Genomic DNA, 12917 nt, shown 5'->3' with positions numbered 1-12917 from the left:
TTGCTTACTATGCTTCAAGAACAAGGGGAAGGATGGTCCTAATCTAGGCTAGGTGAGGATAATGTGGGTTAACAAAGGAAGTAGGCTACACAAGGCTCAACGGGGTTAAATCCTACAAAACACATGAAAAGGGAAATATGGCAATTTGGCTATGGTGTTCACTACACAACTTCATCTTGAATATGTGTTATGCAAATCAATGACATGCTTTGAATGAAATGGGCATGAGTTCTAGCATTTGGAACTAAGTGATGAAACGCCTTCTAAGTAGTAACCAAGCAATGAATAATGAGACCATGCAACGACTTAGAAAACAATGATGAACAGATTACAACTCTCCAAATAACGTTTAGGCTCAAGTCTCACAGGGATGTAGCATTAGTTTGAGTTCATTCCTTCAAGCATGTTACAAAAACTAATTTTTATCATTTGTGATTACATGTGAATTCGTAAACTATAACTACAAACAAGCATAAACCAAAGAGTATATCAAACGTCCAACCATGTTTGTAACTTTCTTTAACCATCATGCAATTAAAAACCAAATCCTCATCATTGTGTTGGAAGGTACCCTACGACACAAACAAACACACAAAAACAACTCTTTTTGGGTTTTTCAAAACAATTTTTCAAATTTTTATGGCATTTTCGGATTTTTAAGTCAACATACCCTAAAACACTCTAAAATAGCTTAAAAACACATAAAAACAGTGGGAAACATGTTTAGACATGTTAGGTGGTAAGACCCTACGAATTTCATGCAAAAATATCTCAAAACAGAATGTTACCCCCCCCACACTTAAACTAAACATTGTCCTCAATGTTTTAGACACAATTAAAAACATTACACAAAACATAAAGTAAGCAACAAAGGAAAGGGTTTAGGGACGCAAATCTGAGTGTGGAGCGATTCCCAAGTTCTTCCTTTGTTGATTGCATGGGTTGCCTCCCAAGTAGCGCTTGCTTTAACGTCTTCCAGCCGGACGAAACCTTATTCACTCCTTACTAGGGCCCACGGCTTCCAAGGGTATGTCATCCACGGCATGCTCCACAAAGGTGTCATAATAGAGCTTCAAACGATGCCCGTTCACCTTGAATTCATGTCCCGTTTTCAAGCTTTGGATTTGGACTGCACCATGAACAAAAACATTAGTAATAACAAATGGTCCAATCCACTTAGAACGCAACTTACCAGGAAACAAACATAAACGAGAATTGAACAATAGCACTTTCTGCCCAATTGAGAATGATTTCCCACGGATCATGTTGTCATGGAAAGCTTTGGTCTTTTGCTTGTAAATGCTTGCATTATCATACGCCTCGTGCCTTATCTCATCAAGCTCATTTAATTGCCATCTCCTTTGACTTCCTGCTTCCTCGAGGTTCATGTTAAACTTCTTGATGGCCCAAAGTGCTTTGTGCTCCAATTCAACAGGAAGATGGCACGCCTTGCCATAGACAAGTCGGAAGGGGGACATCCCAATGGGGGTTTTGTACGCCGTACGATACGCCCAAAGTGCATCATCTAACCGTAAGCTCCAATACTTCCTTGTTGGCCCAACGGTCTTCTCAAGTATTTGCTTGATCTCTCGGTTGGAAACCTCGGCTTGGCCATTCGTTTGAGGATGGTAAGGTGTAGAAACCTTATGGGTGACATGGTATTTCCTCAATAACGCTTCAATGGTCCGATTGCAGAAATGTGACCCTCCATCACTAATGATCACTCGTGGCATTCCAAACCTTGCAAAAATGTTAGTTCTAATAAACTCTGCAACCACTTTAGAATCATTAGTCCGGGTGGCCTTGGCTTCCACCCATTTTGACACATAATCAACCACAAGCAAAATATACATGAAACCATACGATGAAGGGAAGGGACCCATAAAATCAATACCCCAAACATCAAAAATTTCAACATTTAGGATAGAAACCTGCGGCATTTGGTCTTTTGCACTAATGCCACCCATTCTTTGGCATTTATCACATGTTAAGCAAAACGTTCTAGCATCCTTAAAAATACTAGGCCAATAAAATCCACATTGTAACACTTTGAGGGCCGTGCGTTGTGTGCCAAAGTGTCCTCCACATGCATATGTATGACAAAAACTCAAGATTGAATGAAATTCAGAATCTTGCACACAACGACGTATAATCTGATCGGGACAAAATTTCCATAAGTATGGATCATCCCACACATAAAACCGTGCATCATGCCTAAGTTTGTCACGTTGGTGCCTATTGAACTCACTTGGAATACGTTTTGACACCAAAAAATTAACTATATCGGCATACCAAGGCTCACTTACCTGGATAGACATTAATTGTTCATCGGGAAATGTCTCTGCAATGGGTATGGACTCCTCATTATGCACCATTCGGCTTAGGTGGTCAGCCACCACATTCTCCACGCCCTTCTTATCCCGAATCTCAATGTCAAACTCTTGTAGAAGCAAGAGCCATAGAATTAGTCTAGGCTTGGCCTCCTTTTTCGTGAGCAAATACTTGAGAGCTGCATGATCAGTAAAAATAATAACTTTAGTCCCAAGTAAGTATGACCGAAACTTATCTAATGCAAATACCACAGCAAGTAATTCTTTTTCAGTGGTTGAATAATTTAATTGAGCATCATTTAATGTTCTAGATGCATAATAAATAACATGAGGTTGTTTGTCCTTTCGCTGCCCCAAAACAGCACCAATCGCATAATCCGAAGCATCGCACATCAACTCGAATGGAAGGCTCCAATCTGGAGGTGTGATAATGGGAGCCGAAGTTAGAGCCTCCTTGAGGTGCTTGAAAGCCGTGGAGCATGCATCATCAAACTCGAACGCCACCTCTTTTTGCAGCAACCGGCATAGTGGCTGTGAAATCTTTGAGAAATCCTTGATGAACCGCCTATAAAAACCTGCGTGACCAAGAAACGAACGAACCTCTCTAACCGAAGTTGGAGAGGGTAAGTGACGAACAAGGTCTACCTTAGATTTATCTACTTCAATGCCTTTTTCAGAAATAATATGGCCTAGAACAATACCTTGTTTAACCATGAAGTGACATTTTTCCCAATTAAGCACAAGATTTGTTTCAACACAACGGTTCAAAATTAAACTAAGATTACTCAAACAACCATCAAATGAATTACCAAACACACTGAAATCGTCCATAAAAACCTCAATAATTTTCTCGACATAATCAGAAAATATGCTCATCATGCATCTTTGAAATGTAGCAGGTGCATTACATAAACCAAATGGCATGCGACGATAAGCAAATGTACCAAAGGGGCATGTAAAAGTAGTCTTTTCTTGATCATCCGGTGCAATAACAATTTGATTATACCCAGAGTATTCATCAAGAAAACAATAAAATGAATGACCCGCTAACCTTTCCAACATTTGATCTAGGAACGGCAATGGAAAGTGGTCCTTCCTCGTGGTAGCATTTATCTTCCTATAGTCCGTGCATACGCGCCAACCGGTTTGGATTCGAGTGGGCACTAGCTCATTCTCCGCGTTCTCCACAACCGTCACTCCAGATTTCTTCAGCACGCATTGGATAGGCGAAACCCACTTACTATCCGAGATAGGATAGATAACTCCACAATCTAACAGCTTGATTATCTCCTTCTTCACAACTTCCATCATCGGAGGGTTAAGACGGCGTTGAGCCTCTCTAGTTGGTTTGGCCCCCTCCTCAAGAAATATATGATGCATACATGTAGCGGGACTAATACCTTTGATATCGGCCAACGTCCAACCCAGGGCAGATTTGAACTCCTTCAAAACACGCACTAGTTTCTCCTCTTCTTGTGCCGTGAGTGATGAAGAAATGATGGCCGGTAATGTCTCCTCTTCCCCCAAGAAAATGTACTTCAAATGTCCCGGTAATGGTTTGAGATCAAGGGTGGGTGCCTGAATTATAGATGGAAGCAATTTGTTAGTCGAAATGGGAATGGACTCACGGTTAGTATACTTACCATCAAGCTTAGGTGAGGACTCAAGGGCAGCCACAACTTCAAGTAATTCCTCACTAGGGGGCACGGCATGGAGTAGAGAGTGTGTGCCGTGGGCATGCATGCAATCTGCCCCCTTTGTTTCAAGTTCCATGCCTCGTGTAATGACTTTTTCAAGCGCATCGTCATTCAAATCGTCGAGATATCCCTGCGCCAAAGAGTCAATTATATCAATAGAAAAGCATGAATGGTCCTCACTAGGGTATTTAATAGAATCCGAAAGACTAAAATTAACAACTTCCCCATCGAATTCCATGGACAAAGTTCCACTATACACGTCAATCTTCGTCCGGGCCGTCTTCATAAATGGCCTTCCAAGTAGGCACATTGGGCGGTCAAGACCTTCAATATGGATGTGGACACGGCTGGAAACCATAGGAAGCTACAATTGAGCGAGCTTGAAGAGATTAGGCATGAGGCGTATGAGAATGCCCGGATTTACAAGGAGAAGACCAAGGCCGTCCATGACAAGATGATTAGAGGCAAAACCTTCTCAATCGGGCAGAAAGTGTTGTTATTCAATTCCCGTCTTCGATTATTCCCCGGTAAGTTACGTTCTAAGTGGGTTGGTCCATTTGTTATCACTAATGTTTTTGTGCATGGTGCAGTCCAAATACAGAGTTTGAAAACTGGACAAGAATTCAAGGTGAATGGCCATAGATTGAAACCCTACTACGAGAACTTTGTTGAGCATGTTGTGGAGGAGATTCCATTGCATGCCGTGGGCCCTAAGTGAGGAATGAGCATACCATCGTCCGGCTGCAAGACGTTAAAGCAAGCGCTTCGTGGGAGGCAACCCATGCAATCACCAAGGAGAGGATGGAATTTACACTCCATAACCAGATTTGCGTCCCTAACCTCTTCTCTTTGTTATTTACACTCCATAACCAGATTTTCAACCAATATGGCCGAAAGTAGCCATGGTGAAATTGTTGATAGGGCTGCCGATTTTGAGCCTTCACTACAATATGTTTGTAAGTCGCCAAGCCCAATTTCAATTCCCATTTCAATTAATAGGTTGTTACCTTCTTTGGTGCAGGTGCCCAACCGATTTAAAGGTGGTGGGAGCATTTACATGGACTTTCGACACCAAAACACCACCATCAGGGAGGATCACTACCCCCTCCCATTCATTGAGCCATATTATGAAAGTGTTGAAGGGCGTGTTGTGGGGGAGATTCCATTGCATGCCGTGGGCTGATGTGAGTTATATAAGCACACAAATTAAAACCCTCTTTTGACAATTGTAGTATATGAATAAGTAGGGATCGTTCTAAACCGGGGATTAGGAGGGATTGCTAAATCACTTGGAAACTGACTCAAAAACGTAAAACAAAGGTTAAAACACTAAACTAGACTCAAAGAATGCAAAACTAAACAATAAAAACACTAAAACAACCCAAAAGACTCAAAACAGCACCAAAACACTCAAAACTGCCTTAAAAACACTTTCTGGGCAGTTTTGAGCACTTTCACTAATTTGGACGAATTTGGGTAATAACTTGAATCAAAACACTTAGAAACACAAACTAAGACACTTTCTAACTAAATTGGACACTAAAGTAAAGGGGGATTTAGTTTTTGACGAAATTAAATAAAATGCACAGATTGTAATTAAAACAGATTGTAAAGATGAATTTGATGAAAATATGGATGGAATGCTAGCTAGAAGGTTCTTCTCCACACATGTCACACTTGCATACAATTTGATTTTCAGTTGGTCTTTCGATGAATTATGAAACTCAACACCCCGGGTTAATAAGGTCCGCTTAAATTAACCTTCAAGTTCTCCTTAAGTAAATGAATTGGATGGGACAGCGCATACACAATTCAAAACATTCTCCAAAAGTCCTTTACGTGAAAAGCACAATAAAGATACAATCAAAGATCATTAAGCAACATGAAAACTATAAGTGTTGACGAGGCATTCGTTACTATGATGAGCATGAAACTAGTGCCAAGAATTCATTTAACGCGATTGTTTATAAGCAACCTCCACTACTTGTGAATATAAGGTCGTAACTATTAGGTGAAACTCACTTATATTCTAGCGTCATATTCATGCATGAAAACTAAGCGTGCACTCTCAATAAACATACACAAATAAGTTATCAATCAAGCAGTTAAACGAATTGAATCCACAACTCATGAAATTCCACCCAAAGGCAATCAATTTATATTGCAAGCATAAACATGGTTTCGAATCACCCCCTAGCTAACTAGGGATTTAGCCTCTCATGTTCACAGAAAGAGAAATAAAATTGAATTTAAACATAAAGAACCAAAGATTGATTACACCTAGAACGCCCAACGAATCCACTTGAATTTCTGCGCGTTTAAGATCCTCTTTCTTCTTCTCCTTGCTGCGGCAGAGAGGGTTTGGGGTGTTTTTGGATGATTTTCTGGGTTATAGATGGGTTTAGGGTGGTAAAGGGTTGCGGTAAGGTTGGATAACGGCTGGAATGGAGGGGGAAGGCTGCGGCAGAGAAGACTAAGGTGAATGATGGCTGCGGCTTAGGGGGAATTAGGTTTATGGTGGCTGAATGATGATAGAATGGATGAATGAAGAGGCTCTAGGGTGAAATAATAGGTGCGGCTTAGGGGGAATTAGGGTTATTCAAGAATGATCACAGAAAAGGGATGGATTTGCGGCTGCTATGGATCATGGATCAATGGGAGGCTACGGATTCAAGGGAGAGTATGGAAGGGTGGCTGCAAGATGAAAAGAATGAATAATAGAGAGTATAGGGTGCGACTAGGGTTTAAAATATGTATGGTTTTAGAAATTAAAACCCTAGCTTATTTTTATTAACTAAAATAAATTCAAAGGCTTCTAGAATTAGGAAATAAAATCAGAAATTAAGGAGGGATTGGCTGCAAGGTGCGGCTAGGGTTAGGAGCATGTGTTTTAAGTGCAAACCTAGGACAAAATTGCCCCCCCCTTGCACGGCAAGGGAAGGGAAGAAGGGTTAGGGCACGACAAGGGGGTTTAAGGGGGCTAGGGCCTTTGTTTTGTGTCCTAAAGTGCCTACAAGGCCTTCAAAGTGGCTAGAAAATACGGACGTTTAAGATTAGGAAAGGTTACCAAAACGGGAAACCTAGGGTTAACTTTCCTACTTCAAGTCGGAAACCTTGTTTGAGTAGGAATCCTCGTTTGAGTAGGAATTCATCGTTTCTTCAAGTCTTCAACTCATTCATTCCTCTTTTGCTCCAAAAGACTCCAATTTGCATCTTCTTGCACACTTTGGCCTTATAATCTGAAAATACACAAAAGTGACTTTAAACACTAAAATAACTAAGGAAACACAACATAAATGCACGAGAACAAGCTACTTAAGTCGCATGAATATGCTCCTATCAAATTCCCCCACACTTAACTTTTGCTAGTCCTCGATCAAAACAAAACAACTAAAGAAAATAAGACGAAACAAAACAAACAAAACAAAACCTAAACCTTCCAACGTTTGCCTCAGGGATTTCCAATGAAACATGACATGTCAAAGATCATTACTCACATAGCTTTTAGTCTTCCTTCCCCTCGAGCACATACTTAATCATAGTCACCATTCACTAGTTCGCATTTAATCACTTAAAACACATTTTGAATGTAGTAACATGCCTTAGAGAATTCCCTCAATTCCTCACTAGTTATGCACTCAATTTTCACTCAGATTTTCTGACTACACACCCTACACTAGTTATATGTGAGAAGATTGATGTAAACATGAAAGACTAGTACTCACATACGTCATAACAAAGAACGCAATTTCTGGAGTAATTAAACATGTTTAGATATGATCTCATGAATGGAATGCTACTACTTAGATGCGAGAACCAGTGACACCATATGCTCATACCAAATTCAAACTCCACAATTGAAATGCACAACACTCAAGATAGAAGTCAAGGGTTGTAACGGGGCTTGGGGTATTGGCTAACAACTCTTAGGGGAGATTCAAACAACTCTTAGGGCCTAATTCATTGTTTTGGACCCTTACTTCAACAACCAATACTTTGGAACTCTTTTTTACCTCTTTTCAACTCTTTTTCACTTCTTTTTTTTCTTTTCTTTTCTTTTTTTTTTTGTTTTTTTTTTCTAGCCGTGCCTATGGCACATAACTCACATCAATAATCCTTCCCCCACACTTATTTTCTGCAACACATTAATCAAAAGGAATTCATTCATGCTTACTATGCTTCAAGAACAAGGGTACGGATGGTCCTAATCTAGGCTAGGTGAGGATGATATGGGTTAACAAAGAACATGGCTAACACGGCTCAATGGGGTTAAACTTAAACATAAAATGAGTGAATGGCACACGGCTATTTGGTTTTTATGGTGGTCACTACACACTTCATCTTGAATATGTGTTATGCAATTCAATAACATGCTTTGAATGAAATGGGCATGAGTTCTAGCATTTGGACTAAATGATGAAACGCCCTCTAAGTAGTAACCAAGCAAAGACTAATGAGATCATGCAACGACTTTAGAAAACAATCATGCACAGATTTTAACTCTCCAAATAACGTTTAGGCTCAAGTCTCACAGGGATGTAGCGTTAGTTTGAGTTCATTCCTTCAAGCATGTTACAAAAACTAATTTTCCTTTGTGATTGCATGTGAATTCGTAAACTATAACTACAAACAAGCATAAACTAAAGAGTATATCAAACGTCCATCCATGTTTGTAACTTTCTTTAACCATCATGCAATTAAAAACCAAATCCTCATCATTGTGTTGGAAGGTAACCTACGACACAAACAAACACACAAAAACAACTCTTTTTGGGTTTTTCAAAACAATTTTTCAAATTTTTATGGGATTTTCGGATTTTTAAGTCAACACACACTAAAACACTCTGAAATGGCATAAAAACACTTAAAAACAGCAAGGAACAACATTGGAAGTTATGGGTGATAAAATCCCACGAATTTGCATCAATAACATTAGTTACCCCCCCCCCCCACCCTTAAATCAAACATTGTCCTCAATGTTTCAAGCCTAAAATCACACTAAACAAAAGCAAACACACAAACAGCAACTAGACACACTAATCATGGCAGAATGTAAATAACAAAGAGAAGAGGTTAGGGACGCAAATCTGGTTATGGAGTGTAAATGCCATCCTCTCCTTGGTGATTGCATGGGTTGCCTCCCACGAAGCGCTTGCTTTAACGTCGTGCAGCCGGACGATGGTATGCTTGATAGGAGCATATTCATGCGACTTAATTAGCTCGTTCTCGTGCATTTATGTTGTGTTTCCTTAGTTATTTTAGTGTTTAAAGTCACTTTTGTGTATTTTCAGATTATAAGGCCAAAGTGTGCAAGAAGATGCAAATTGGAGCCTTTTGGAGCAAAAGAGGAATGAATGAGTTGAAGACTTGAAGAAACGATGAATTCCTACTCCAACGATGAATTCCTACCAAAACGAGGATTCCTACTCAAACAAGGATTCCTACTTGAAGTAGGAAAGTTAACCCTAGGTTTCCCGTTTTGGTAACCTTTCCTAATCTTAAACGTCCGTATTTTCTAGCCACTTTGAAGGCCTTGTAGGCACTTTAGGACACAAAACAAAGGCCCTAGGCCACTTTAAAGCCTTAGCCGTGGCTCTTCCCTTCTCCCCTTCCCTTGCCGTGCAAGGGGGGGCATTTTTGTCCCCTTTTATGCACCTAAACCCTAACCCTTTTTCCTTGCAGCCACTCTCCCTTTTATTTCTGAAACTTAAACCTATTTCCCTTTCAATTAAACCCTAGCCGCACCTATTAATGAATTCCCTCTTTAATTTCTGATTTTATTTCCTAATTCTAGAGCCTTTGACTTAATTTTAATTATCAAAAATAAACTAGGGTTTGAATTTCTGAAACCCTAGGTTTTCCACCACCTAGCCGCACCCTATATTCTCTTCTTTGATTCATTCTTTTGAGTGGTCAGCCACAAAAGCATCTTAGCCGCAATTCCCATCCAAAAACCCTAAGCCTTCTAATTCCAATCTGAGCCGTACCCTTTATTTTCACCCTAGAGCCTATACTTTTGATTCATTCATCATCATCCACCCTAAGCTCTCTCAGCCGCAACCATCCATCCCATCCCCCCCCTTTGCCGCAGCCACCATCACCCAAAACCCTTCAATCCGTAGCTTCTCCCACCATTGCAGCTTCCCATACATCACCCACACCATTCCACACCTCCATACACCACCCACACCCCTTGCCGCACCACCACACCTCCCTAAATCCATCCCCAACCCAAAATAACATCCAAAAACCCCCTAAACCATCTCTGCCGCAGCAAGGAGAAGAAGAAAGAGGAGCTTAGACGCGCAGAAATTCAAGTGGATTCGTTGGGCGTTCTAGGTGTAATCAATGATAGGAGCATATTTATGCGACTTAATTGGCTTGTTCTCATGCATTTACGTTGTGTTTCTTTAGTTATTTTAGTCCTTTATGCCATTTTCGTGTGTTTGTAGGTCCAAAGGGCTAAAGGAGCAAGAAAGTGCATTTTGGTGCATTTTGGAGTAGTTTGGGGCATTAAATGGATTGCATATGCTTAAAGCCAAGTAGATGGACGAAATTGAAGACCAAAGGAGGCTAGGAATAAATAAAGGGATGAAGAAATGAAAATGAAGAACAAAGAGTTCACATTCATCGCCAACACAACCATGCATCCACACATTCTTTCTCCATCATTGCCGTGCATAACCCACCTTCATTCCAGCCATTCCACATGCATTCATCATGATAACCTAGCTGTCATTCCACTCCTTTGTGCCGTGCATTATTCCCCCTACATTCCACCTAATCCACATGCTTTCCCAACAATATAATTGAGCCAACACATGCACCCATCACCCAACAATCCCCTTTGCCGTGCATTACTCCATCAATTCCAGCCACATTCCACATGCATAACCAACCTAGCTGTCAAAGTGATAGGAGCATATTTATGCACCTTAGTTTAGCTTGTCTTGTGCATTTAAAGTGTTTTTCCTTAGTAAAGTAGTCTTTTAAGCTAGTTTTATGTATTTTCAGGATTTAAGGGCAAAGTATGCAAAAGGATGCATTTTGGAGCATTTTGGAGCAAAATTGGGCTTGGAATGGATAGCATATGCTTGGAGCAAAAGGAATGGACGAAATTGAAAGCATTCACTCTTCATAATTCACTCACATGCTCTCCCATCATCATTCCACACCTCCATTGCAGCCACCAACCAACCTAGCTGTCACCCACATGCTCTCCCATCATCATTCCCTCTTTAACCCATTCAGCCACATGTACTTTGCCTTTAATCATTCACCCTAGCTGTCACTCCCATGCTCTCCCATTAATTAATTCAAGTCCATATCTGATTTCCCTAGGGTTCTAAGTGCCTATATATACTCATATTAACCCCTAGATCAGAGCACCACCTCTCATACACATTCATTCACGCCAGAAATTCATTCCCTCTCTCTAACACAGCCATACTTCACCATTCTTCATATTTTCTGCCCAAAAACACTCCTTGCCTTCCCCTACATCCATCCCTACCCTAAACACATCATTCTACATCATCCATAATCATCAAACTATCCTTAGACCTTGTGCTACAACGAAGAGGAAGATAAGAGGGCCTAAACGTTCATACAATTCAAGTTTGAGTTGTTGGAATGTTTAGGTGTTTCTTTGATTCTCTTTGTTTTGTATCATGAGGAACTAAACCCCCCCTTGGCTAGGGGGGGATTCGAAGTATATGTTTATGCTTGCATTTTGATTTGATTACTTCTAATTGCGTTTCATAAGTTGTGGATTCAATTTGTTTAACCGTTTGATTGATAACTTATTTATGTATGTTTATTGAGAGTGCACACTTAATTTTCACGCATGAATATGACGCTAGAATATAAGTGAGTTTCACCTAATAGTTACGAACTTATATTCACAAGTAGTGGAGGTTGCTTATAAACAATCGCGTTAAACGAATTCTTGGCATAAGTTTCATGCAATCATAGTAACGAATGCCTCGTCAACACTTATAGTTTTCATGATGCTTAATGATTCTTGCTTGTATCTCTATTATGCAATTCATGTAGGGAACTTGTGAGGAATGCTTTGGGTTGTCGTATGCAATCATCCAATTCATTAACTTAAGGAAAACTTGACGGTTAATTTAAGCGGACCTAATTAACCCGGGGTGATGAGTTTCATAATTTATTGAAATGCAATTAGAAATCATTTTATTATGCAAGTGTAACATGTGTGGAGATGAACCCCTTGGCTAGCATCCATTCATTCCATTTCATCAATTTCATATTTACATTCTGTCTAGTTTATTAACTTGTTTCGTTATTTAAATTATCGTCAAAACAAAACCCCCCTTTACTTTCTTGTTCTATAGTGTTTAGAATGTGTTTAATTTGTGTTTTAAAGTGTTTTGAATCAACCTATAATCTTAAATTCGTCCAAATTTGTGTTTAAGGTCAGAAACTGCCTAGTTAGTGTTTTTAGGCAGTTTTGAGTCTTTTGAACCTGTTTTGAGTCCTTTGAGTCTTTGTATTGTCCAATTAGTTAGAAAGTGTTTAAGTTTGTGTTTATAAGTGTTTTGATTCAATTTGTTATACAAATTCGTCCAAATTCACCAAAGTGCTCAAAACTGCCCAGAAAGTGTTTTTAAGGCAGTTTTGAGTGTTTTGGGTGATGTTTGAGTCTTTTGGTTTGTTTTAGTGTTTTAAAGTTTAGTTTTGCATTCTTTGAGTCTAGTATAGTGTTTTATATTGTGTTTTTACGTTTTTGAGTCAAATCCAAGTGATTAACAATCCCTCCTAATCCCCGGTCCAGAACGATCCCTACTTACATACTTACTACAATTGTCAAAAAGAGGGTTTAATTTGTGTGCGTATAATTCTCGCATCACAAAGCACATGCACA

At 39.8% G+C, this 12917-nt stretch overlaps 1 long non-coding RNA gene across 1 annotated transcript in view; it reads left to right on the top strand.

Moving 5' to 3' along the window:
* Window positions 1-12917, top strand: part of LOC148691705 (uncharacterized) — a 79205-nt gene that overhangs the window by 44647 nt on the left and 21641 nt on the right. Inside the window, exon 3 of the long non-coding RNA XR_015954645.1 lies at window positions 4332-4741. This is a non-coding gene — a long non-coding RNA (uncharacterized LOC148691705). The remainder of the gene's footprint in view (window positions 1-4331; window positions 4742-12917) is intronic.

The sequence above is a fragment of the Pyrus communis genome, chromosome 13, assembly GCF_041283825.1.
Source record: "Pyrus communis isolate YQ-2024b chromosome 13, ASM4128382v1, whole genome shotgun sequence".
NCBI lineage: Eukaryota > Viridiplantae > Streptophyta > Magnoliopsida > Rosales > Rosaceae > Pyrus > Pyrus communis.
The sequence above is the reverse complement of the archived record's forward strand: the minus strand, read 5'-3'. Positions and strand labels throughout refer to the sequence as shown.